Consider the following 23,793-nt stretch of genomic DNA (forward strand, 5'->3'; position numbering starts at 1 on the left):
AACCCGTTGCAAAGCAGCACAGATCTAATTACAGACTAATTCCTCTCTATATTTGCTGCTGATAGGCTCCCTAGTGGACCTATTGGCACCAAATCAGAGAGAAACCACCCTGTGGTTGGATGAGCAGCAAAGAGGGAAGGTAAGTACTGAAGGTAAGTTTCTGGGCCTGGAGCATGAGAAAGCTGGAGTAGCAGTGTGGGGCCCATGTGAGGTGGCTGGAGCCGTGGTACAGGGCCCAGGCAAGACATCCAGAGATTCATTTTGAGGCAGCTGCAGCAGAGGGGCCCAGGCCAGGCAGCTGGATGTGTAATTGAGTGACTGGAGACATGTCTGTGTAATTGAGTGACTGGAGACAGTGTCAGAAAGATTCTGGGGGATGGGGGAGGGGGAGGGGAAAGAGTGTGGGGTGGGGGGGGGGGGGGGTGAGAGACTGTGAATTGTGGGGAAGAGAGAGGGGGTGGGAGAGATTGACTGTGGGGGGGTGGGAGAGGAAGTATGAGGGTTGGGGAGAGTGTATGAGGGAGAAAGTGTGGGGACGAATGCGTGGGAGAGAGAATGTGGGGTGAGAGAATATGAGGGAGGGTATTTGTGGGGAGAGAGAATGGGGGGAGATGTTGGTTGGGGGCTTGCAAGAGCGAGTGATTCACATTACCTCCTTGGTTGTGATGGTCTGAGGCTGTGAGATGCAGTATACTGTTTGCATTCCCTGCTTGCAGCTTTACGCAGAATTTACAGCTCAGAAACAGGTCATTTGGCCCAGCCCATATATGTAGGTGTTTATGTTCCCACCCTTCTTGATCACACTATCAAGGTAGCCTTCAGCTTCTTTCTTCCTCGTGTGTTTATCAACTCAACCTCCTTGAATGTATCTATACCAGAATCATACACTAGTTGTAGCACAGGAGGAGGTCATCAGCACATTGTTTTGTGCCAGTTCTCTGCAACAACAGCTCGACTCAGCCCACTGCCCAACTTTTTCCCTGTAGTCCAGTAAAATATTTTCTCTTCAGATAGTTTTCCATGTTCCCTTCTGAAAACCACAATTGAATCTCTCCATCACACTCTCAGGCAGCAAATTCCTGATCCAAACCACTTGTTGAATAAAGAGTTTTTTCTTCATGTCGCCTCTGGTTTTTTTGTTAATTATCTTAGGGTTCTCAGCCTTCTGATGATGGAAACAGTTTCTTCCCATTTACACTCTTGGGACCCCCTCATGATATTGAGCACATCTAACAAATCTCCTCTCAACCTTCTCTTCAAGGAGTGGGTGGCACGGTAGTACGGTGGTTAGAACTGTTGCTTCACAGCTGCAAGAGTCCCATGTTCGATTCCCAGCTTAGGTCACTGTCTGTGCGGAGTCTGCATGTTCTCCCTGTGTCTGCGTGGGTTTCCTCCGGGTGCTCCGGTTTCCTCCCACAGTCCAAAGACGTGCAGGTTAGGTGGAGTGGCCTTGCTAAATTGCCCTTAGATTCCAAAAAAAAGTTTAGGTGGGGCTACTGGGTTAGGGTGGAGATGTGGGCTTGGGTGGGGTGCTCTTTCCAAGGGCTGGTACAGACTCGATGGGCTGAGTGGCCTTCTTCTGCACTGTAAATTCTATGATTCTATGAACAGCCAATCTAATCTCATCCTTAGAACCATTCTTGTAAATCTTTTCTGCACCCTTTCTAAAATCTGCACATCCTTTCTGTTGAGGCTGAGCCTATGTTTTATTAAGGTTCATCATTTACTTGCTTTAGTGCCCTGTGCCCCTATGTATAAAACACAGTATTCAGTATAATGCATTACCTGCTTTCTCAACCTGTCTGGCCATATTGAATGATGTATGCATATATACACCCATGTTCCCCTGCTGCTGGTTTAGCACAGGGCTAAAAGAGCTGGCTTCTAAAGCAGACCAAGGTAGGCAAGCAGCACTAGGGGCTTTTCACAGTAACTTTATTTGAAGCCTACTTGTGACAATAAGCGATTTTCATTTCATTTCCTTTGGAAGTATATATTTTATTTTGTGTCACCTCTCCCTCTTCTTCTGACCAAAATGTATCACTCCACATTTCTCTGAATTAAATTTCATCTACCACATATCTGTCCATTTCATCTCTATATCCTCTTGAAGTGTCCCACTGTCCTCCTCACAGTTCACAATACTTCCAAGCCTTACATCATCCTCAATTTTTGAAACTGTGCCCTGTATGGCCAGGTCTAGATGATAAATATATATCGAGAAAAAGCATATCGCACCCCCCAGTCAGAAGTAAGGTTTTCAGTAATTCTTGCTTTTAATAGGATTGAGTGAAATAATTAATAATAATAATCTTTATTAGTGTCACAAGTAGGCTTACATTAACACTGCAATGAAGTTACTGTGAAAATCCCCTCGTCACCACACTCTGCCTGTTCGGGGACACTGAGGGAGAATTCAGAATGTCCAATTCATCTAACAAGTACATCTTTTGGGACCTGTGGGAGGAAAGCGGAACACCCGGAGGAAACCCACACAGACACGGGGAGAACGGGCAGACTCCGTACAGACAGTGACCCAAGCGAGAATCGAACCCGGGACCCTGGCACTGTGAAGCAACAGTGCTAACCACTGTCCTACTAAACTGATCCATAATGAAATTTTAGCTACAAAAAAAAAAATGCTGACAGGCACAAACATTTTTCACTTTAAAAAAAATAGTTTACTGACGTTTGGGGACTAAAAGTATTAGTACATACGAAAACAATGTAGTAGAGCTTAGAGCTCTGCACCTCAAAGTTTCCCACTACACCACTGCTGTGGCATATTTACAAATTGGTATTTTCCCTTGACAAATGTGGACATTGGAATTTATACTGGAAACTTTAAAAGGAGGATTCAATTAGGTCTTTGCACCCAGTTCCAATTATCCTTGCCCTGATTCCCTCCACCTAAAGACTGCTTTAGATTTTAACTTTTCTGTGTTGTGCCACGGGAGATCGACTCCTATATGAAAAAGACGTCAGCAACAAAATCAATACTAATTGGTTGACAGTACTTTCGTAAGTGCTAATATTTTAACGCAGTCTCTCCAGTCATAAAGCTACATAAACAGTACTTTTCTCCGTTTCCGTGATCAGAATATTTACTATCTACAAACAGTAAAGCAACTTTTACTTAATGTTCGTCTCCGCGATTAAAGTACACCGAGAATAATTCAGTTGAGCACTTTATACCAACCGTCCAAAAGTGAATGGATGTGGAGAAAGTAGGAAATGCACCAAAGATGGGAGCACATTAAAAGATTGGGGAAGATTATGCCTAACCTGATCGGTTTATACATATATATCAATCTGTATAAAACATTCTTAATAATATTTAAGCTGAGATTGTGTATGTCAAAGTCAAAGTCTGAATTTAGAGAGATGTGCATCTGTTAGAGAGGTAAGATGGTGAGAAATCTGGTTGTTGCTGCCATGTCCGGAATCTAATGAATTCGTTGTTTTTCACAAGACGGTATTGGGAAACTGATGAAATCGGTGATGTTCTATCCTCCTTATGATACTTTCATATTATTTGAAATTACGCATGTATGCGCTGCTGTGTGTCTTACGATACAAATACGATGCCGTTTCAAAGGTAGGTCTGAGCAAGACAATTTTTTAATAGTCTCAGTTGTATCTTCTTGTGACAAAACAGTTAAATCGGGGACTTTGAAAGTTTTCCCTGATTTACAGTGGAAGCTGCCCAGAATTATTCATTAATATTAATGCCCACAATGTTGATTTTTTTTTTGGCGTGTATTTCTGTTGCCGTACCTATCAGATGCTGGTTCTCAACCCCCAGAAATTTAAACATCCGATTAAAAAGACAAAAAAACAACACAGTTGAGAATGTTTTAAATCCGTGCACACACCGCTCGCTCCAGCAGCCGGAGAGATGCCACCACTTGCCTCCCGTGCCTCCGCCGCACTGCCCATCACATAGCGATCACAACCGATTGTTCCCACGCCGAGGGGGAACCTGGCGGTGAATATTTCAGATTAAAGCCGAGCTAATGAGTAAATATACCGCTCGCAACTAAGATATCTCCGAGAGAGAAAATAATAGGTGTGTGACAGATTTCTAACGCTCTGAACCAACTAAAGGCTCCCAGCAGAGTAAGAAAAGCTCCGGCTGGACGGTCCATCGGGGTTGACTGTAGCCGGTAGTGTCAGCATCGACCAGTCTCTGAGAATCCCTCTCTCCCTTCCATTAACCCACTGCTTCCCTGGATAACAGTCTGGCAATCTCCCCACCCCCTTCCTCCCAAACCCCCACACCGTCTCCCGACTACCCAGAGCGGACTGCACCATGTGAGTTGGAGGGATGCGCAGCTCGCTTTCTCAGGGACGCGCGCCGATCGCGGCCGCTTCGTGTGAGGGAGAGCGGGGTGTTGCGAGGCCGGGGCTAACCTGAAGAGCTGTGACCAGACTGTGGGCTCTGAGGCAGATGCATTGGGCCGAGCTTTGTTTGGGGTGAGGGTTGGGAGTGGGGTCGGGGAGGTGGGGGTTGGGGGGGGGGGGGAGTTGGGTGTGAGGATTTGTGTCTCTCATCCTTTGGGCATTGCTGGGAGCAGGCTCTCTGGATCACGTGCCTTTGCCCGAGGCTGAGGGCGCTTCATTACTTCTTCCACCGCCATATTACAAACTTCAGTATTTTTCTCTCTTGAATTTTTCCCGCTCGGTGAGTAGGTTTTTTTTTCTATCTGGAATTTTTTCAGTGCTTTTTTTTTGATAATTTTCATTCCTTTTTAACAACTTTTTTTAAAATAAAAAAAAATGCAAAGAAATTGAGCCTACGAAGCATGGTTTATAAATTCTATTTTGCAGAGTAAGTTCTTGCATGCTGGTATAGTGGTAAGTCAGTGACGGCATTGGCAAAAGGAACTGTGTGTATTTTGTCTATTTTTTTTGTTACTGTTGCCAGCCAAAAGAAAATATTTTTTAACACGCATGCATAGCCGTAGATTTTTTTCTTTTAAAAAGAGAGAAACGCTCTCCTGTTGTGCTCATTCTATTTGCAAAGCTTTATTGGTGTATTTTTCCATACCGGTATTGGCACAATCTGTGTGCTTCGCTTGGTCGAGCTGAAGTGACAAGCTGCCAAAAAGCACGACCTGAATGAAGCAAGTTTTCGTTGTCAACAACAACAAAAGTGTTTTGCAGACTTTTCTACCTTTTTTTTTAACGGGAAACTTTTCTTGCAGCTTGTTGCTTTTTTTTTCTTGAGAAATCGTTTTCCTAAATGTGTACTTATTTTCGACGGTTGTGGTTTTTAAAAAAGAAATAAGACAAATCTGCTATCCAGCTGTTGAAAACTTTTTAATCGTTAACTCCCCCCCCCCCCAAAAAAAACAATTAAAAGTTGTGGATGGCTGTGGAAGTTCTTGAGGGGCAAATGAAGTGTGTTACCGGTTATATTGTTCACAGAAGGCACGCCGACCCTTCAGCACAGGTATTTTACCTCAGGGCCAATATAATGTAACCTGATCATTGTCATCAGAAAAGCTGGGAATAAAATATTGATAAAGTAAATAACGTGTGTTTTATTTAATACTTTCTTCAGCGGCTAGTCTGCCCATCAGGTCCAGTTCACTGGAAAGGCAGTCGCGCGTTATATTCTGGTCTGCCTTCTCCATGGAACCTTGTTTACGGTGTTGCTGCCGAATATTGTTGCGTTTTGATTTAATTGTGTCAATGAGGGTTGGTGAGATGCTTTCCAGTGAAGAGCTTCGGGGAGCAGTGAGGGGGAATTTCATCATATTTCTGGCAGTGCTGCTGCTACAGTGTAAGTAACTGTGGTCCGATTCCCAATACGACAGCGATACATTTTGCTGTGTTTGACGTTACCTGTACCCTCCGTGTGCTGTCAGACGGGGCTCGTCATACAGTGGAGTTGCGCGTTTTTTTAAAATCAGAAGTGATTTAATTTAAACCAGGGCCGTTCTGTTGGAGTTGCTAACAATGTGTCTGATTTTGAGTAAAACGTATCCAATTTGGGAGCACTCATCCAGAATTCGCTCGCCGTAAGGAATGAGTGTGCCAGATAAAGGGCTAATAAGTCAGTCTACTAATGCAGAAGTTTGGAAAGTTCCAGCTAAATTTCAATGTTTTGTCAGCAAAGTAATTCCTGAGCATTAGTCCCTCTTTGGTGAAAATCTATGATATCAGTTACATCTTCAACATCAGGTTTTCAGTGACAGGTCAGGGAAAATTCCTCCGGTAGAATCTAAGAAATAAAATGTTACAAATATTTGACCCAGTTATATCAATTTAGAATGAAAATTGGGCAAGTCAATTTTATTTTGTTTTCTGCAGATACTACAGAGAAGATTTATTATTACAGGTGTAGTGTGGCATTTTTCTCACCCCACTGGTAGCTACTAGCTGCACTTAGCTATCTTTCCTGGTTGGTGAAGCATTTACACTTCTCTGCTGCCCAAGCCAGGTAGTCACACTGCAGTTGTCATAAGATTAATAAACCCAGATTTAAAATACTGCAATGGCACATTGTGGTAAGGTAGAAACTGTGTTTAGATCTGTTTTTAAACAATCCTTTTGGCGAACATTGGTTGATTTATACACTTCCATAAGTATTTCTAACATTTGCAATGGTAAAATTATTTTTGAATCAGCTAAGGAAAATTGGATTTTGCTGAATGTGATTTCACTTTGAAGATAGCAGGTCCTTTGTGCATTTTTGTTGAATTTGCAATTGATCTGAAGATGGCTGAAAAGTGTATAATGCATCAATGTGGTCAAGTTATTACTCTTATAGTGTATTGATGCTGCTGAATGTTTTCTCACTGCACAGCATCAAGTTAAATATTGGCAATTCAGAAAGAGCCACCCATTTCAAACCTGAGGATGGAGTACAGGTATACACAGCAATTGCCATAGTAACGTCACACCAAAGCGAAGGCTCTTTTAGTTTGTCACACTGTCCAAGTGAATGCTAAAAAAATATATAGCCCTGGCATTTTCCATGAGCATTGAGTGCCAATTGGAAGTTATTGTGTGGCACTTGTATTAACTATTAACACAGTGCAGTAAACAAAATATAGACTGTTAAAATGTTAAATTCAAAGGGAAGAAAATTGTGTTTCATATTTCCTTTGAAACTACTCTGATACTGGTTAAGTCTTATAGCTTACCTTTATTTTCCCCCTTACAAATACTATAAATTAACATGAATTACATTTCCAGCCATGTAATTTTGGGGAATAACAAACCTAGCTAAAGTTGTTTGACCCAGTCCAGATGATATTGCGAACACATGCATATAAATTAATGTATTTTCTCCTTTTAAATCTTTTTTAAGGGTCTGAATGCCAGAAGACATGGGGAGGTCAGGTTCACAAACGCTAGATAGGATCGAGAATGATAGGGCACAGATTTGAAGTAATTGGGAAAATAAGCAAAAGAGACATGAGGAAAAACGTTTATATACAACCAGTGGCTAATGAATGGAATGCACTGCCTGCGTGTGATGGAGGCAAGTTCCATTCAAGCATTCAAAAGGGAAGTAGAGGTATGTTTAAAAAAAAGGGTGTGCAGGGTTATTGGGAAAAAGCAGGAGGATAGCAATAAAGTGAATTGCTGATTTGGAGAGACTGGGCCAAACGACCACCTTCTGCGCTCTAACATTTGTGTGATTCTGTACTCAATTGATTTTCTGAGTGCCTGTGCTAGAAGAGAGGTATGATGTGGGATTCGCCACTAAAATCTCCCACAAAAGAAGATACGTATGAAGATGAAGGAGACAAATATGCCTGAGAAAATAAAAATGAATGAATTGGCACCTCTATAGCCAACAAATGTGATTAAATACCCAATTAAACAAATAGATGGCAAGACCTAACCATTTCCCTTTGACAGTCAATGGCATTGGTATCACTTTATCTCCTATTATTAACATCTTGAGGTTGCTGGCATTTAACTGGACCAGTCACATAAATACTGTAGCTACAAAGGATAGGCCAAAGAAAGGGAATACTGTGACAAGTAACTGATCTCCTGACTCTCCAAAGCCTGTCCACCATCAGTATCGCACAAGTCAGGAGTGTGATGGAATATTCTCCACTTGCCTGGATGAATGTAGCTCTAACACCTCTCAAGGTTGGCACCAGGCTTCTTGATTGTCACCTCATCAACCACCTTAAGCATTCGATCCCTCCACCACTGGCGCACAGTGGCAGTAGTGTGTACCATCTACAAAATGCACTGCAGCAACTCAACATCATCTTCTTAACCTGTGACCTCTAAAACCTTGAAGAACATGGGCAACAGGTTGCACGGGAGCTCCAACATCTGTAAGTCAGTATCATCCTGACTTGGAAATATGTCCCCATCATTTCACTTGACTTTGCTATGTCAAAAATTTTGTTTTCCCTGACAACAATGTGGGTGTATGTATACCACCTGGACTGCATCTGCTGAAGATGTATTCAGAATGGACAATAAATGCTGGTCTTGCCAGAGATACTGAAACCCCAAGACCGAATAAGAAAATCTATTTCTAAGTTGTTGATATAGTCATGAATGGGAAAGGCTTGAGGTCAAGTTTACTATTAGAAAAAATGCTAACTTAAATTAAGCTCAAATTGGAATTGTCTGCAATTGTTTGATTATAATTTGAGCTACTGCCCTCTTTGATAAGTTATGATCCTGCATTGTTTGAAGCATGAAGATCATATTTTCTGTGACTCACTGTCTCGAGGTATTAGAAGTGAGAAGAATAGGAATAGACTCATCTCTCAAATAATTTTACCGACAATAACTTAGCAGGCTGTGAATAAAGCCAAATCATTTACAAGCCATGTAGTTAGCTAACAACCATTGGTGTTATTATTGGCCGGGTGGGGGCTACCACAAAATGGACAATGATATATCGACAGCCAAATTTTTTACGCCAGTGGATAAGAACATTTACTTTTGTCCATTTTGCATTGCTACTGAAGACAAATTTTGAGCTCAATGGTTCATAATTGTGATGAAAGAAAATACCATTTATTTTGGTTTTTTAAAGTAAAATCATTCAACGATGAAAGGTCTTGAATTTAGATTTTAAAATGAATAGACGTTTACGCTATTAAACCTGGTTCATCTGTTAGTGAACCACGAAGGAGCAACATTAATCCTTGGAAAAGTCAGAGGAGGCTGTAATATATTTAACGAGGATAAGGGTTTTCAATAAACAAAAACAAAGGATAGCAACTTGAGAATTGTATTGATAACAGGTAACCAGAAAAAAAGCTGCTCCCAGAGCACAATGTTCCCAGGGTGTCAGGCCAGATGGCAACTGTTTTGAAGGTGACTGACGCATACCGAGAACAGAGATAACTGTAAGAACACTTGGAAAACAGCTTATTTTATCGTGAAAGGACTAATATGGTATCAAGTTGAAATCCTTCTGTATCATATGATTTACATTTGAAATGCAACTGGATATGTGATAATGTGTGTATCTCACCTGTGCCTCTGCATTGCCGAAGAACTTTTGATTCAAATAAACGTCTATTTTTTTCATTAGTTATGGTAGGGGGAGGCAGTGGCATAGTGATATTATGTAGTAATCAAAAGACCCAGCGTAATGCTCTGTGGACTTGGCTGATGGTGAAATTTGAATTCAATAAAAATCTGGAATTAGAAGTTTAATGATAACCATGAAATCATTGTCAATTGTCATAAAAAAGACATGTGGGTCAAAAGTTGTAAAGAGCATTGGGCTGGATTCTCTGGTCCCCCAGCCATGTGTTTCTCGGCAGCGTGCCATTCGCTGTCAGTAGGATTCTCTATCCCGCCACTTGTCAACGCGATTTCCCATTGAAGTCACCCCACGCCGCTGGGAAACCCATAGGCGGGGGTGCACTGCCAATGGGAAGAGCGAATCCCAACAGACGGAAAATTCCGGCCATTATACCAGAAAGATAATAAGTGAAAATATTACAAATATAAAAGCGTTTTGGGTAAGATGGGGGAATGACCTGCTATGAATTCTGCTGAGAAGTCTCAGTGGCTTGATGCCTAAAGGGGGCTGCAGGTTGTTTTACTGGGAAAAAGGTGGTGTTAATGATGTCAGGTTTTGTAAATAGTTACAGAATCATATAATTTACAGTGCAGAAGGAGGCCATTCGGCCCATTGAGTCTGCACCGGCCCCTGGAAAGAGCACCCTACCTCAGCCCACACCTCTACCCTATCACCATAATCCAACAACCCCACCTAACCCTTTTTGGACACTAAAGGTAATTTAGCATGGCCAATCCACCTAGCCTGCACATCTTTGAACTCTTATACTTTAAGCTGTATATTTAATTTCAAGCTAGAATAGAGTTGGGTTCCTTAAGATAGCTAATTAACATTGCTACCTGGATACAAAGTTCGCATGGTTCACATTACCATGGAGATGGGCCGTGAGGGGACAGGTTCAAAGGAAGTTGTTGCAGAATCAGGTTGCAAGTTTTCTGAATAAGTCACTGAACCTCACAGACAAAGTCAATCTGCAATAATCTGAGAGACAGATGTTTAATCAATGCTGCTTTTAGTTTTTTGATACAATGAAAGGCTTAAAACTTGAGATCTTGTCACGTAATCCTTTCAAACACTGGAAATTTGAATTTCCTCTTAAATTATTAGGCGCTATGGGATTGGTAAAAGTTAAAAGCATAGGGTGGGTAATACAGTGAGTTGGACATGAGCTCATCATCTATTGGACCAGGGTATCAAATTGAGCTGAGGCTGTTGAAATGCAAGTCTCTTATGCCAGCAGCTTGTAAGATCCCAGAATGAAATGAACATGTGGAGGCTCAGTTCATTCCTGATAAGGAGGAACATACAACAGAAAATCTTGCCCGGGATCCTCCATCTCGCCAGCCGGCCAAGGGGTTTCCCATTGTGGGCAGCCCCATGCCGTTGGAAATCCCAGGATTGCCGGCGCAACGGAGAATCCCAACAGCAGAGAATCCATCCCTTATCTAATTTAGTGGTAATTACAAATTGTGGAGGAATTGGAATGGAAAATGACATACTTGTGCGGTTATGATGTTAGACTGAGATTGCGATCGAGGCACATTGTTGGGACAGAGGGAGAATTACTCTGCATCTAAACCTTGAGATGGTAGGGAATGCTAGATGCTGACATTGGCTGCCCAATGGAAAGTGTAACTTTTCCGAGCAGCTATCTTTGTGAGAACAAAGGAATAATTTAAAAAAGAATGAACTGGAATATTCAGTTTGAAGTAAAACACAGAAAACCGAGAAAGCAAAATAGTCAAATGCATAGTTTCACTTAATGGAGATAATAATAATCATAATAATCTTTATTATTGTCACAAGTAGGCTTATGGATGCAATGAACTGCAGTGACATCACTGTGAAAATCCCCTAGTCGCCACACTCCGGCACCTGTTCGGGTACACAGAGAGAGAATTCAGAATGTCCAACTCACCTAACAAGTACATCTTTCGTGACTTGTGGGAGGAAAACCCACACAGACATGGGGAGAACGTGCAGACTCCGCACGGACAGTGACCCAAGTGGGAATCGAACGTGGCACCCTGGCGCTGTGAAGCAACAGTGCTACCCACTGTGCTACGGTGCAGCTATATGAATGTAGGTTTTTTTGTATTTGATATTTTATACTGAGGCCAATCATAAAATATCAATAAATGTAACTTCTAAAGAGAAAATTGTACATATATTATAGTGTTCTAAAAGCAGAGAATTTGTGTTTCATTCTGTACCTATACGAGGGACAAACTTGGAGTATATATATAATGGACCATTGGAGGAGATTTAACTGTGTTTACTCAGATAGAAACAGATAATTTGTATTTCATTCTGTTCCCATACTAGGGAGAGACATGGTGTAAATGTTTAATGGAACACTGGTGGAGACTAACTGTTTTTACCTGGAGAGAAACAAAAACAACCAATTCAATAACCAACAGATCAGATCAGCATTATGCACTCGTAGCACATGCAGCCATGAGTGGTGGTGGACAATTAAACAACTAAAGAGACGACAAAATGCCACAACTGCTCATCCTCCATGATGATGCTGCCCAACATGTCATTGCAAAAGGCAGTGTATTTTAAAAATAAATTTAGAGTACCCAATTAATTTTTTCCAATTGGAATGGATTTGTTTATTGTCACGTGTACCGAGGTACAGTGAAAATAATTTTTCTGCGAGCAGCTCAACAGATCATTAAGTACATGGGAAGAAAAGGGAAGAAAATAAAATACATAATAGGGCAACACAAGGTATACAATGTAACTACATAAGCACTGGCATCGGATGAAGAATACAGAATGTAGTGTTAATGCGGTCAGTCCATAAGAAGGGTGTGTACATTGCTTCCTGAAGTCAATGACCAGGTCTTTAGTTTTGCTGGCATTGAGGGAGAGATTGTTGTCATTGCACCACTCCACTAGGTTCTCTATCGCCCTCCTGTATTCTGACTCGTCGTTATTCGAGATCCAGCCCACTATGGTCGTATCGTCAGCAAACTTGTAGATGGAGTTGGAACCAAATTTTGCCACGCAGTCGTGTGTGTACAGGAAGTAGAGTAGGGGGCTAAGTATGCAGCCTTGCGGGGCCCCGGTATTGAGGACTATTGTGGAGGAGGTGTTGTTATTCATTCTTACTGATTGTGGTCTGTTGGTCAGAAAATCGAGGATCCAGTTGCAGAGTGGGGAGCCAAGTCCTAGGTTTTGGAGCTTTGATATGAGCTTGGCTGGGATTATGGTGTTGAAGGCGGAGCTGTAGTCAATAAATAGGAGTCTGATGTAGGAGTCCTTGTTGTCGAGATGCTCTAGAGATGTGTGTAGGGCCAAGGAAGTGGCTTCTGCTGTGGACCGGTTGCGACGGTATGCGAATTACAGTGGATCAAGGCTTTCTGGGAGCATGGAGGTGATGCGCTTCATGATCAACCTCTCGAAGCACTTCATTACGACTGAAGTCAGGGCCACCGGACGGTAGTCATTGAGGCACATTGCCTGGTTCTTCTTTGGCCGGTATGATGGTGGTCTTCTTGAAGCAGGTGCGGACCTCGGAGTGGAGTAGGGACAGGTTAAAGATGTCCGCGAACACCTCTGCCAGCTGGTCCGCGCAGGCTCTGAGTACGGGCCCTTCGCCTTCCGAGGGTTCACTTTCAGGAAGGTCGATCTGACTTGTGATTTTAAGGGGCAATTTAGCATAGCTAATCTATCTACCTGGCACATCTTTGGGTTGTGGGGGCGAAACCCACACAAACACGGGGAGAATGAGCAAACTCCACAGGGCCGGGATCGAACCTGGGACCTCAGCGCCGTGAGGCAGCAGGCTAACCACTGTGCCACCGTGCTGCCCAGCAAAATACATTGTTGAGGCATTCACACCCATCCATTCACAATCATTTTCAGTCAGAAGTATTGAACGTAGAATCCATCTTGAACCCTTCTGAGGCCCTTAACATCACAGGTACCCTTAACATCACAGATGTCTTCAGACAATTTGATTCACTCCATATGGTGTCAAGAAATAGATGAAGACATTGGATACAGCAAAGGCTGTGGGCCCTGATAATGTCTCCACTGTAGAACACAGAAGGTTGTGCTCCAGAATTATTTGTGCTGTTAACCAAGTTATTCCAGTGCAGCATTGACATCTACCTGGCAATGTGGAAAATTGCCAGGGATGTCCTGTCCACGGGAGAACCAGCCAAATACCGCTCCACCAATTCTAAACAAAGTGATGGAAGGTGTTGTTGACAATGCCATCAAGCAGCACTTAGCAACAATTTGTTCATTGATGCTCAATTTTGGTCCGCCACGTCCACTTGGTTCAAGACTTCTTTACAGCCTTGATAATAACATGAACAAAAGTGCAGAATTGCAGTGGTGAGGTGAGGCTCTTGTCATAAAGGCATCATTTGGCTTGGAGTGGCATCAAGGAGTCTCAGAAAAATTGAAGTTGGGTAAAATTTTCAATTGGTTGGAATCATACCAGCATAAAAGAAGAGGTTTGTGGTTGTTGGACGGCAGGCATTTCAGCCCCAGGACATTGCTTTTGTTATTTCTTAGGGTAGTGTCCTAGACCAAACCATCATCAGCTGCTTCAAGAATTTTTATTTTAAAAATTCTTTTCCAATTAAGGGGAAATTTAGCGTGACCAATCTACCTACCCGACACGTCTTTTGGTTATGAGGGTGATACCCACGCAGATATGGGGAGAATGTGCAAACTCCACATGGACAGTGACCCGGGGCTGGGATTGAACCTGGGTCCACGGTGCCGTGAGGCAGCGGTGCTAACCATTGTGCCACCGTGCCACCCCAGCTGCTTCAAGTATGAAATTGCCTCCATCGTAAGATCAACAGTGAAAATGTTTGCTGATGATTGTACAATGTATAATAATAATCTTTATTGTCACAAGTAGGTTTGTTGCAGCACCATTTGTGATTCAAATACTGAAGCAGTCTGTGTCTATGTGAAGCATGACCTAAACAACACTCAGGCACAGATTGATAAATTGTAAATAACATTTGCGCCACATAAGTGCCAGGTAATGACCATCTCCGACAAGAGAAAATCTCACCATCTCCCCTTGACGTTCAGTGGTATTATCATCACTGAATCCTCCACTATCAACATCATGCGGGTTACTATTGACCAGAAACTGAACTGGACCAACATTTAAAAATGTCAACCAGAGCAGGTCAGGAGACTGGGAACTTCACTGCTAGTAAAGTCTGTCCACTACCTGCAAGACACGAGTTTGGAGCGTGATGGAATAATCTCCACTTGTCTGGATGAGTGCAACTCCAAACGCAGTCCAGAAGCTTGGCACACCATACAGGGCAAGACATATTGGCACCCTACCCACCAACTTAAATATTCACTCGCTCCTATGTGGTACACACAGTGGCATCAGTGTGTACCATATACACAATACATAGCAGCAAGTCTTTCAGTATTTTCTAAACCTGCGACGTATACCACCTCGGCTGGACAAGGGCAACAGATGTATTGAAACATCATTACCTGCAATTACCCCTAAATCAATCATAATCCTGACATGGAATTTATTGTCATTCCTTCACTATGTTGTCATTTCTTCACTGTGTCACAGGGTCAAAATCCTGGGACACCCTTCTCAACAGTACTGTGGATGGACCTGCACCAAATGGACTGCAGTGATCAAGAGGGTGGCTCACGAATACCTCCTGAAGTGCAATTAGGGATGGGCAATAATGCGGGCCTAGCCAGCGATATTCACATCTAAGAATGAATGAAAACAAAGTGGAATGCTTGCAGAGTTAAAATGTTCTGCAGTCCTTTTTTTTCCCGGGCACTATCACTGGATGCCCTCGGGTGCCGGTCAGATTTGGGCAGAGCTTTAATTTGTGCACATGCACATGTTATGATGTAGGTAGGTCACATGACATCAGGATCCTGCTTACAGAGTGCAGTGTTTGCTGCAGATCATTTGTTCAGTAAAAACTGGCTGTACTGCACAAGGAGCAGGAATGCTCCACTTGTGTTCTACAAGAACAATGTGTGTCTGATATGCCAGGATTAGGACACGTTTCCCCATACAATTCCGACCCCTGCTCTGGTCACAGAGCTAACTTTTCTTGGTTTGGATCAGGGAGCTGCATTGTAACACATTTTCAGGCCATGCTGCTCACTTTGTACATGTTAACGGTGCTGAAAATGGAGTAGGAAGTATTTTTGCTTATATCTGAGATTGTCAACAGGCCCAGGGGTAGTATGGCTCCCCGGGATGACTATTTTAAAAACATTCTTGGCTCAGAACTCTAATGCTAATGTAAAACCTAGGATTACAGGAATAATAATAATAATAATAGCTTCTTGTCACAAGTAGGCTTCAATGAAGTTACTGTGAAAAGCCCTTAGTCGCCACATTCTGGCGCCTGTTCGGGGAGGCCGGTACGGGAATTGAACCCGCGCTGCTGGCCTTGTTCTACATTGCAAGCCAACTGTTTATCCCACTGTGCTAAACCAACCCCCAATAAAGCTACTCAAACAATACTTCTGACGGTTTATAAAATGATAGTTTAGGTTTCTGAATTGCAATAAAAGGGTTAAAACATTAACATCTTTGAGCAAATCAAGTAAAACGTTTACCCTTCTTCATTTTTCTTGCTATTCTTCTCCATTCTTGATTGATTGAACTTTGTTCAATGTAAACAATTGTAACTTTTATTCATATTTTTCTCAGGGGAGAAAAATATGTGAGGTGTTTTCTTGCATGTTTTACACCCTCCTAACTCCCATGGCCCATTTGGGAGAAGTTGTGAGCTAGAAAATCTGTTCTCAAACAATGAACTGAATCAAAAGCTCCAAAGCTCAGTTTTTCATTTGGCCAAAACCCAAAAGAATTCACATGATATCATTGTTGGAATAGATTTTTCCAGTTTTAAAAAACATGCCACCAATGGCCAAGTTGTGTTGCATGTGACAATCATAGTATGATTAAATCTGGTGAGATAAATCATCTGTCTTGCAGTATTGGTTAAGATCTGATTATGCTTTGCATCACTTAAGAATGGAAAGACAACAGAAGCACAGGCCTGTGCCACCACTCAAATATGCGAACGTGTGTGTAAATGAGGTGGAAAGTAAAGAATATACATCAGTAATCTGTTGACTGACGGCTATCTATTTCCTATGTTTCTATCCAAGTCCAGGGACAAAGAAATATGTTATGATATTTAGTTATTCCATTGGATAAATATTCCATAATATCCAAAGTCCATAATATTTGTTTTTGTAACATGAGTTTAAAGAGCAAAAATATGTCACTCATAGTAATACATACCTACTGAATATTAAGGTGCCCCTTGGTGAAGAGTTTTGTTTATAATTTAGATTTAATGCTGCAGCTACAATGCATCATCCATCTGAACACAAGAAACCAAGAACACAAGAATTAGGAACAGGCCATTTGGCCCCTCAAGTCTGCTCCGCCATTCGATAAGTTCATGGCTGACCTGATTTGTTGCCTCAACTCCATTTTCTGTCTACCCCATTGCCGTTGAATCCCTTAACGATCAAAAATATATCTAACTCAGTCTTGAATATATTCAGTGACCCCACTGCTTTCTGGGGAAGAGAGTTCCAATGACTAATAACCCTCTGTGGGAAGAATTCCTCCTTATCTCGGTCTTAAACGCCAACCGCTTATTTTTAAACTGTGCCCCCTAGATCTAGATCCCCCCCTCTAGATTAAACATCCTCTCAGCATTTGCCCTGTCAAGTCCTTTCAGGGTCTTGTATGTTTCAATAAGATCACCTCTCATTCTTCTAAACTCGAATGAGTATAGGTCTACCTGCTCAATCTTTCCTCATCAGACAGACCCCTCATCTCACGAATCGTCCTAATAAACCTTCACTGAACTGCTTCCCTCCCCAAGTAAAGAGACCAAAACTGTACACACTAATCCAGATATGGCCTTATCACTGTCAAGTGCAGTAGCAGCAAAACATCTCTACTTTTATACTCCATTCCACTTGCAATAAAGGATAGCTTTCCATTTGCCTTCCAAATTATTTGCAGTACCTACATGCTAACCTTTTGTGATTATGTACAAGGACATCCAGATCCCATTGTACTGCAGCATTTTGCCGTCTTTCCCCATTTAAATAATATTTTGCTTTCCTATTTTTGACTGACCAAGTGGAAAACCTTGGGCGGGATTCTTCGGAAACCAGCGGGGTGGGTAACTCCGGCGCGAAGGAATGGAGTGAACCACTCCGGCGTCGGGCCGCCCCAAAGGTGCGGAATCCTCCGCACCTTCAGGGGCTAGGCCGGCGCCGGAGTAGTTTGCGCCGCGCCAGTCGGCGTGGAAGGGACTTGGCGCCATGCCAACCAGCGTCAAAGGGCCTCCGCTGGCCAGCGCGAGTTGGCATGTGCGTCGGAGCATCAGTGTGTGCTGGCGTCATCCCAGCGTATGCGCAGGGAGGGTTCAGCTCCGCGCCGGCCATCGCGGACCGTTACACCGGCCGGCGCTGAGGAATAGAGTGCCCCCATGGCACAGGTCCGTCCGCGGATCGGTGGGCTCTGATCGTGGGCCAGGCCACCATGGGGGCACCCCCTGGGGCCAGATCCCCCGCGGCCCCCCGAGGACCCTGGAAGCTGCCCGCAGAGCCAGGTCCTGCTGGCAAATACCTGTCGTAACATTCGCCGGCGGGAAAACGGACGGCCATTCGGCCCATCGCGGGCCGGAGAATTGCCGGGGGAGCTGCTGCCAGTGGCTGCCGACTGGCGCGGCATGATTCACGCTGCCCCCCAGCGATTCTCCAACCCAGCGGGGGATCGAAGAATCCTGCCCCTCATATTTTCCAACATTATACTCCCTCTGCCAAATTTCTGCCCACCCTCTATTCAAGTGATTTGTATCCCGTTATGGACTTTTCTGTATACTAATAACTTGTTTCCCTTTGTACCTTTGTATTCTCAACAAATTTGATTACATTATAGTTGCTACTTCCATCCAAGTCATCACTTGAGCAATTTTTAAATCTAGTTGACACAGCAATGCAATTACATTTATGTGAAGTCAAGTAAAATATGAAAAGGCCACACAGTACTTTGTTTTAGAACATAGAACATAGAACGATACAGCGCAGTACAGGCCCTTCGGCCCATGATGTTGCACCGAAACAAAAGCCATCTAACCTACACTATGCCATTATCATCCATATGTTTATCCAATAAACTTTTAAATGCCCTAAATGTTGGCGAGTTCACTACTGTAGCAGGTAGGGCATTCCACGGCCTCACTACTCTTTGCGTAAAGAACCTACCTCTGACCTCTGTCCTATATCTATTACCCCTCAGTTTAAAGCTATGTCCCCTCGTGCCAGCCATTTCCATCCGCGGGAGAAGGCTCTCACTGTCCACCCTATCTAACCCCCTGATCATTTTGTATGCCTCTATTAAGTCTCCTCTTAACCTTCTTCTCCAACGAAAACAACCTCAAGTCCATCAGCCTTTCCTCATAAGATTTTCCCTCCATACCAGGCAACATCCTGGTAAATCTCCTCTGCACCCGCTCCAAAGCCTCCACGTCCTTCCTATAATGCGGTGACCCGAACTGTACGCAATACTCCAAATGCGGCCGTACCAGAGTTCTGTACAGCTGCAACATGACCTCCTGACTCCGGAACTCAATCCCTCTACCAATAAAGGCCAACACTCCATAGGCCTTCTTCACAACCCTATCAACCTGGGTGGCAACTTTCAGGGATCTATGTACATGGACACCTAGATCCCTCTGCTCATCCACACTTCCAAGAACTTTACCATTAGCCAAATATTCCGCATTCCTGTTATTCCTTCCAAAGTGAATCACCTCACACTTCTCTACATTAAACTCCATTTGCCACCTCTCAGCCCAGCTCTGCAGCTTATCTATATCCCTCTGTAACCTGCTACATCCTTCCACACTATCGACAACACCACCGACTTTAGTATCGTCTGCAAATTTACTCACCCACCCTTCTGCGCCTTCCTCTAGGTCATTAATAAAAATGACAAACAGCAACGGCCCCAGAACAGATCCTTGTGGTACTCCACTTGTAACTGAACTCCATTCTAAACATTTCCCATCAACCACCACCCTCTGTCTTCTTTCAGCTAGCCAATTTCTGATCCACATCTCTAAATCACCCTCAATCCCCAGCCTCCGTATTTTCTGCAATAGCCTACCGTGGGGAACCTTATCAAACGCTTTGCTGAAATCCATATACACCACATCAACTGCTCTACCCTCGTCTACCTGTTCAGCCACCTTTTAGAGTTTTAGAGTATAACCATCTTTAGGCTGGAGTTATACTTTCTCCTCTAACTGTTCTTACAGACAGATGTGGTAATTTTCAAAACAGGAAGACAGCACTTTTGAATGTCGGGACTGTACTGATTGGTTAGATCTGTTCATGGATCTTTATACAGTTGCCAGGACAACTTTTGTTGTATAACACATGGTTGAAGTGAGCATATGGTATGCTTATTTATGTAGAGAAAGTCTTGCAAGCGTATGTCTGAACAATGCACAATTTGCTATGAAGACTAGTTGCTCCACACTCTCAGTTGTGGTGATACTGATTTTAATGCATAAAAATGTTCTTTTGGGCTTAAATGACACATTGGTGAACATAAAATGATTTTTTGAAAAAATGACCACACTTCAGAAGAAAGTCTTCAATAAAACCCTCAGATTTATATTTTTCTTAAAGTAAAAGAACATTGAACAGAAAGAGAGAGAGCAATGAAGATCATTTCAGCTACATAATAAACATAACTACATTTCATTTTAAGAGAAGGCATTCTGAATATGCTGTAATTCTGTTTCACATTGTTAGGTTTATGGTGCAAATAATTGTACAAATAGGGTGAGTGGGAGTGTTGGAGGGGGATCATGGATTAATAATAATAATAATAATAATAATCTTTATTGTCACAAATAGGCTTACATTGCAATGAAGTTACTGTGAAAAGCCCTTCGTTGCCACATTCCAGCACCTGTTCGGGTACACAGAGGGTGAATTCAGAATGTCCAAATTACCTAACAGCACGTCTTTCGGGACTTGTGGGAGGAAACCGGAGCACCCAGAGGAAATTCACACAGACACGGGGAGAACGTGCAGACTTTGCACAGACAGTGACCCAAGCCGAGAATCGAACCTGCGGACCCTTGCGCTGTGAAGCCACAGTGCTTAACTACTGTGTACCGTGCTACCCTGTATTTCTGTATTGATGTGCAGTTGGAGCACCATGTCACACTCCAAACTTGAGCACTCAGCGGGTGGGGGGGGGCGGGGGGGGGACTTCCATGTACATCATGCGTAAATTGCTTTGCTTTAATAAGTATGTGGTTTAATATTAAATTTACTTGCCTTTATATTGCATCGATCACAACCACTGGATGCCTCAAAGCACCATACAGCCAATGGAGCATTAAGTGTAATAACTGTTATGATGAGGAAACATAGCTGCCAATTTGCACAGAGCAAACTCCCGCAAACGAGCAATCTGACCATGACCAGATAATCATTTGTTTTTGCGATGACTGAGGCATAAATATTGGCCAAGACACTGAGGATAACTCCCCTGCTCTTCTTTGAAATAATGTCATGGATTATTTACATTCACCTGAGCAGGCAGACGGGGCCATAGTTTTAATGTCTCACCTGAAAGATGGGGGCCTGGATTCTTTGATCCCTCGCCAGATTGGAGAATCGCCGGGGGGGTGGGGGGCATGAATGCCCGCCGAGTTCCGCTGGCGTGGGTTACGTATGCTCCTACTGGCGGGATCTCGGTGTTCTGGCAGCGGGTTCCATCCTGGTGGGGGTGCGGGGGGATCCGATTCCGGGGGGCCTCCACGGTGGTCAGGTCCGCGATCGGGACCTACCGATCGGCGGGCGGGCTTATTCCGGGGGGGGCTATGTTTCTCCGCGCCGGGCCCCTGTAGGCCTCCGCCATATTGTCTGGGGGCCGGCACGAAGACGGCAATCCACCCACATGCGCGGACCCGTGGCACATGCTCGAACCCACGCCGGATTTGGCGCACATGCGCAGACCCGCGCCGACCGTGGCGCGCATGCGTGGACCCGCGTCGGCTGTGTCGCGCCGGCTTTCGAGCGCACAGAACTATAGCCCCCCTCAGAAGGGGCGAATGCCTGGGCCTGGAGGCCGTTCACGCTGGCGTTGCTCACGTCGGTTTTGACACTGGCGTCAATACTTGGCCAGGATTTCAGAGAATCCCGGCCGGCATTTCTCACAGTGAGGTGGTGGCGTGACAGCCTAGCTTTTGTATGCTCAAGCCACAGCTGGCAAACAATTCCATTTAAAATGATGTGTGGGATTTTCTGGTCCTGCCAGTGGTGGACATCGTTGTGGGCAGGACGGGAACATTTGGAGAGCCGTTGTCATTTAACAGCTCTGCAAATTTTTCCATCCGCCTGCAAACGATGCGCTCCGGTGTCAAGGCCTTGAAATCCCAACCGATGGCTGCGATTTAGTGGCAGTACTAGTCGTGGGTGCAAATCCCGTGAAGGCTGCCCTCAACGCATGGTCCCACCCACCTAATGTGATGTCACGCCTGAGCGAATCACTACTGATATTCAAAAACTAAAACCAGTTGTGGTGACCATGTCAGGGAACACAGTAAGGTCTGGTCTCTGGGTGGTGGGGGACATGGCAGTGCCACCTGGAAGTGCCAGGGGGGCAGTGCCAAGATTAGGCCCTCTGGGCATCCCCATTGGGTGGTTCCTCTTGTGAGGGGAAGTGGGGGGGTGTTGCTTGTGAGTGGCGGGGTCTGGTGCATAAGGGGTGGGGTGTGTGTGATGCTTTTGATTGGCGGGGTATGGTGCATGAGGGGTGGGGGTGTCGTGCCTGTGAGGGCTGGGGTGCGGGGGTGGTGTTAGTGCTGCCCTGGTGCCTGTGAGGGTGGGAGAAGGGGGGTTGTGCATCTAAGCCGGGGATGCCAGAGGAGAAGGGGAGCATAACCCCATTGCTTGTATGGTGACGGATCCCCTCATTGCTTGCGCAGTGAAAGATCCACCATTGCTTGCGTGGGGAAGGATCCCGATGTCCCCGAGGCAGACCTTTATTTGAGTTGCAGATGAGGGCGCTGACCTCGGGATTCCTGCTTTTGCCGGTTTCTTTAGGCCCTGCCTCTCCAGCTGACTGTTTGATTCCCGCTTTCCCTTTTTAAATGCAGAGTGTTGTTCAGTAACGTGAGAAAAGTCATGAAAGCCTGCGAGCTTCACATGGGTTTTCTCGCCTGAGAGCCGTGTCTGTGGATTTTTGGGAAGATTTCACCCAATATCTCTTCAGTTTGAGTATAATCTCCTGATGTGACTTGCAGTTGCAAGTTGGCCAAATTTGTACCTGGTTGGAAGTTTCTCAATTTCCCCCCTCAGCTGCTTTGGAGTTGATGAGGTGGTAGGTGAGTGCAGTTTAAAAAGAAATGAAGCATTGTTAGCAGTGTAAAAACAAATGGATGTTGTGGGACAGAAACATTGTGAGGAGATCTGAAATGCAGTTTGGTATTTCAAAAAGAATGGAATTTCAGACTAAAGGTTCAATTTAGGAACCTCACATCCTGATTTTATACAATGAAGGCAGTTTTCCATGAATACTGTAACACTTGAACTATTAAGAGGGTTTAGATTTGAACAGAATAAATAATAACTGGCAAATGTATAAGATTACACAATTATCAAACTAATTTTATTGAAACTGTTAGCCAATGAATAGATGAGCAACATCTTACCCCCTACTCCATGAACCCTTATCTTATATATTAACATTTTGTGCGGCACCTTATTTGAAACCCAAGTACATTACATCCATTGGCTCCCCTTTATCTACCCTGCTGGTGACATCCTCAAAAAAACTCCTGCTAAATTTGTCAAACAGTGTTTCCCTTTTCTAAAACATTGTTGGCTTTTTCTGATCATACTACGATTTTCTAAGTACATTGTTAAAACTTCTTTAACAGACTCCAACTTTTTTCCTGTTGGCCAATATCAAGCTAACTGGTCTGTGGTTCCCTCTCTCTCTCCTCTTGAATACCGGATTTCCATTTGCTAACTTTGCTGGGGATCTTAATTTAAGGAACTTTGGAAGATCAGGACCAGTACATCTATCAGCACTCTGGCTGCTCCATTTAGACCCTGGGATATAGATCATCAACTCCTGGAGATTTATCAGTTTTTAATCTCTAAGTATCTCCAATAAATTTACTCTGCTGACCTGAATTACCTTGTGTTCCTCGCTC

General features: G+C 43.8%; 1 protein-coding gene across 3 annotated transcripts in view; it reads left to right on the forward strand.

Moving 5' to 3' along the window:
* The first annotated feature begins 4,404 nt into the window (after positions 1–4,404).
* The window catches only part of LOC140385610 (RNA-binding Raly-like protein), a 1,446,698-nt gene continuing 1,427,309 nt past the window's right edge, over positions 4,405–23,793 (forward strand). The window contains exon 1 of one of the 3 annotated variants that reach the window (XM_072467935.1): positions 4,405–4,476. The gene's annotated coding sequence lies outside the window, so the exon portion shown is untranslated. Of the gene's footprint in view, positions 4,477–4,526; positions 4,685–23,793 lie in introns of those variants that run through there. The other 2 variants (XM_072467934.1, XM_072467936.1) reach the window with 2 other exon arrangements.

This window comes from Scyliorhinus torazame, chromosome 11 (genome assembly GCF_047496885.1).
Source record: "Scyliorhinus torazame isolate Kashiwa2021f chromosome 11, sScyTor2.1, whole genome shotgun sequence".
NCBI lineage: Eukaryota > Metazoa > Chordata > Chondrichthyes > Carcharhiniformes > Scyliorhinidae > Scyliorhinus > Scyliorhinus torazame.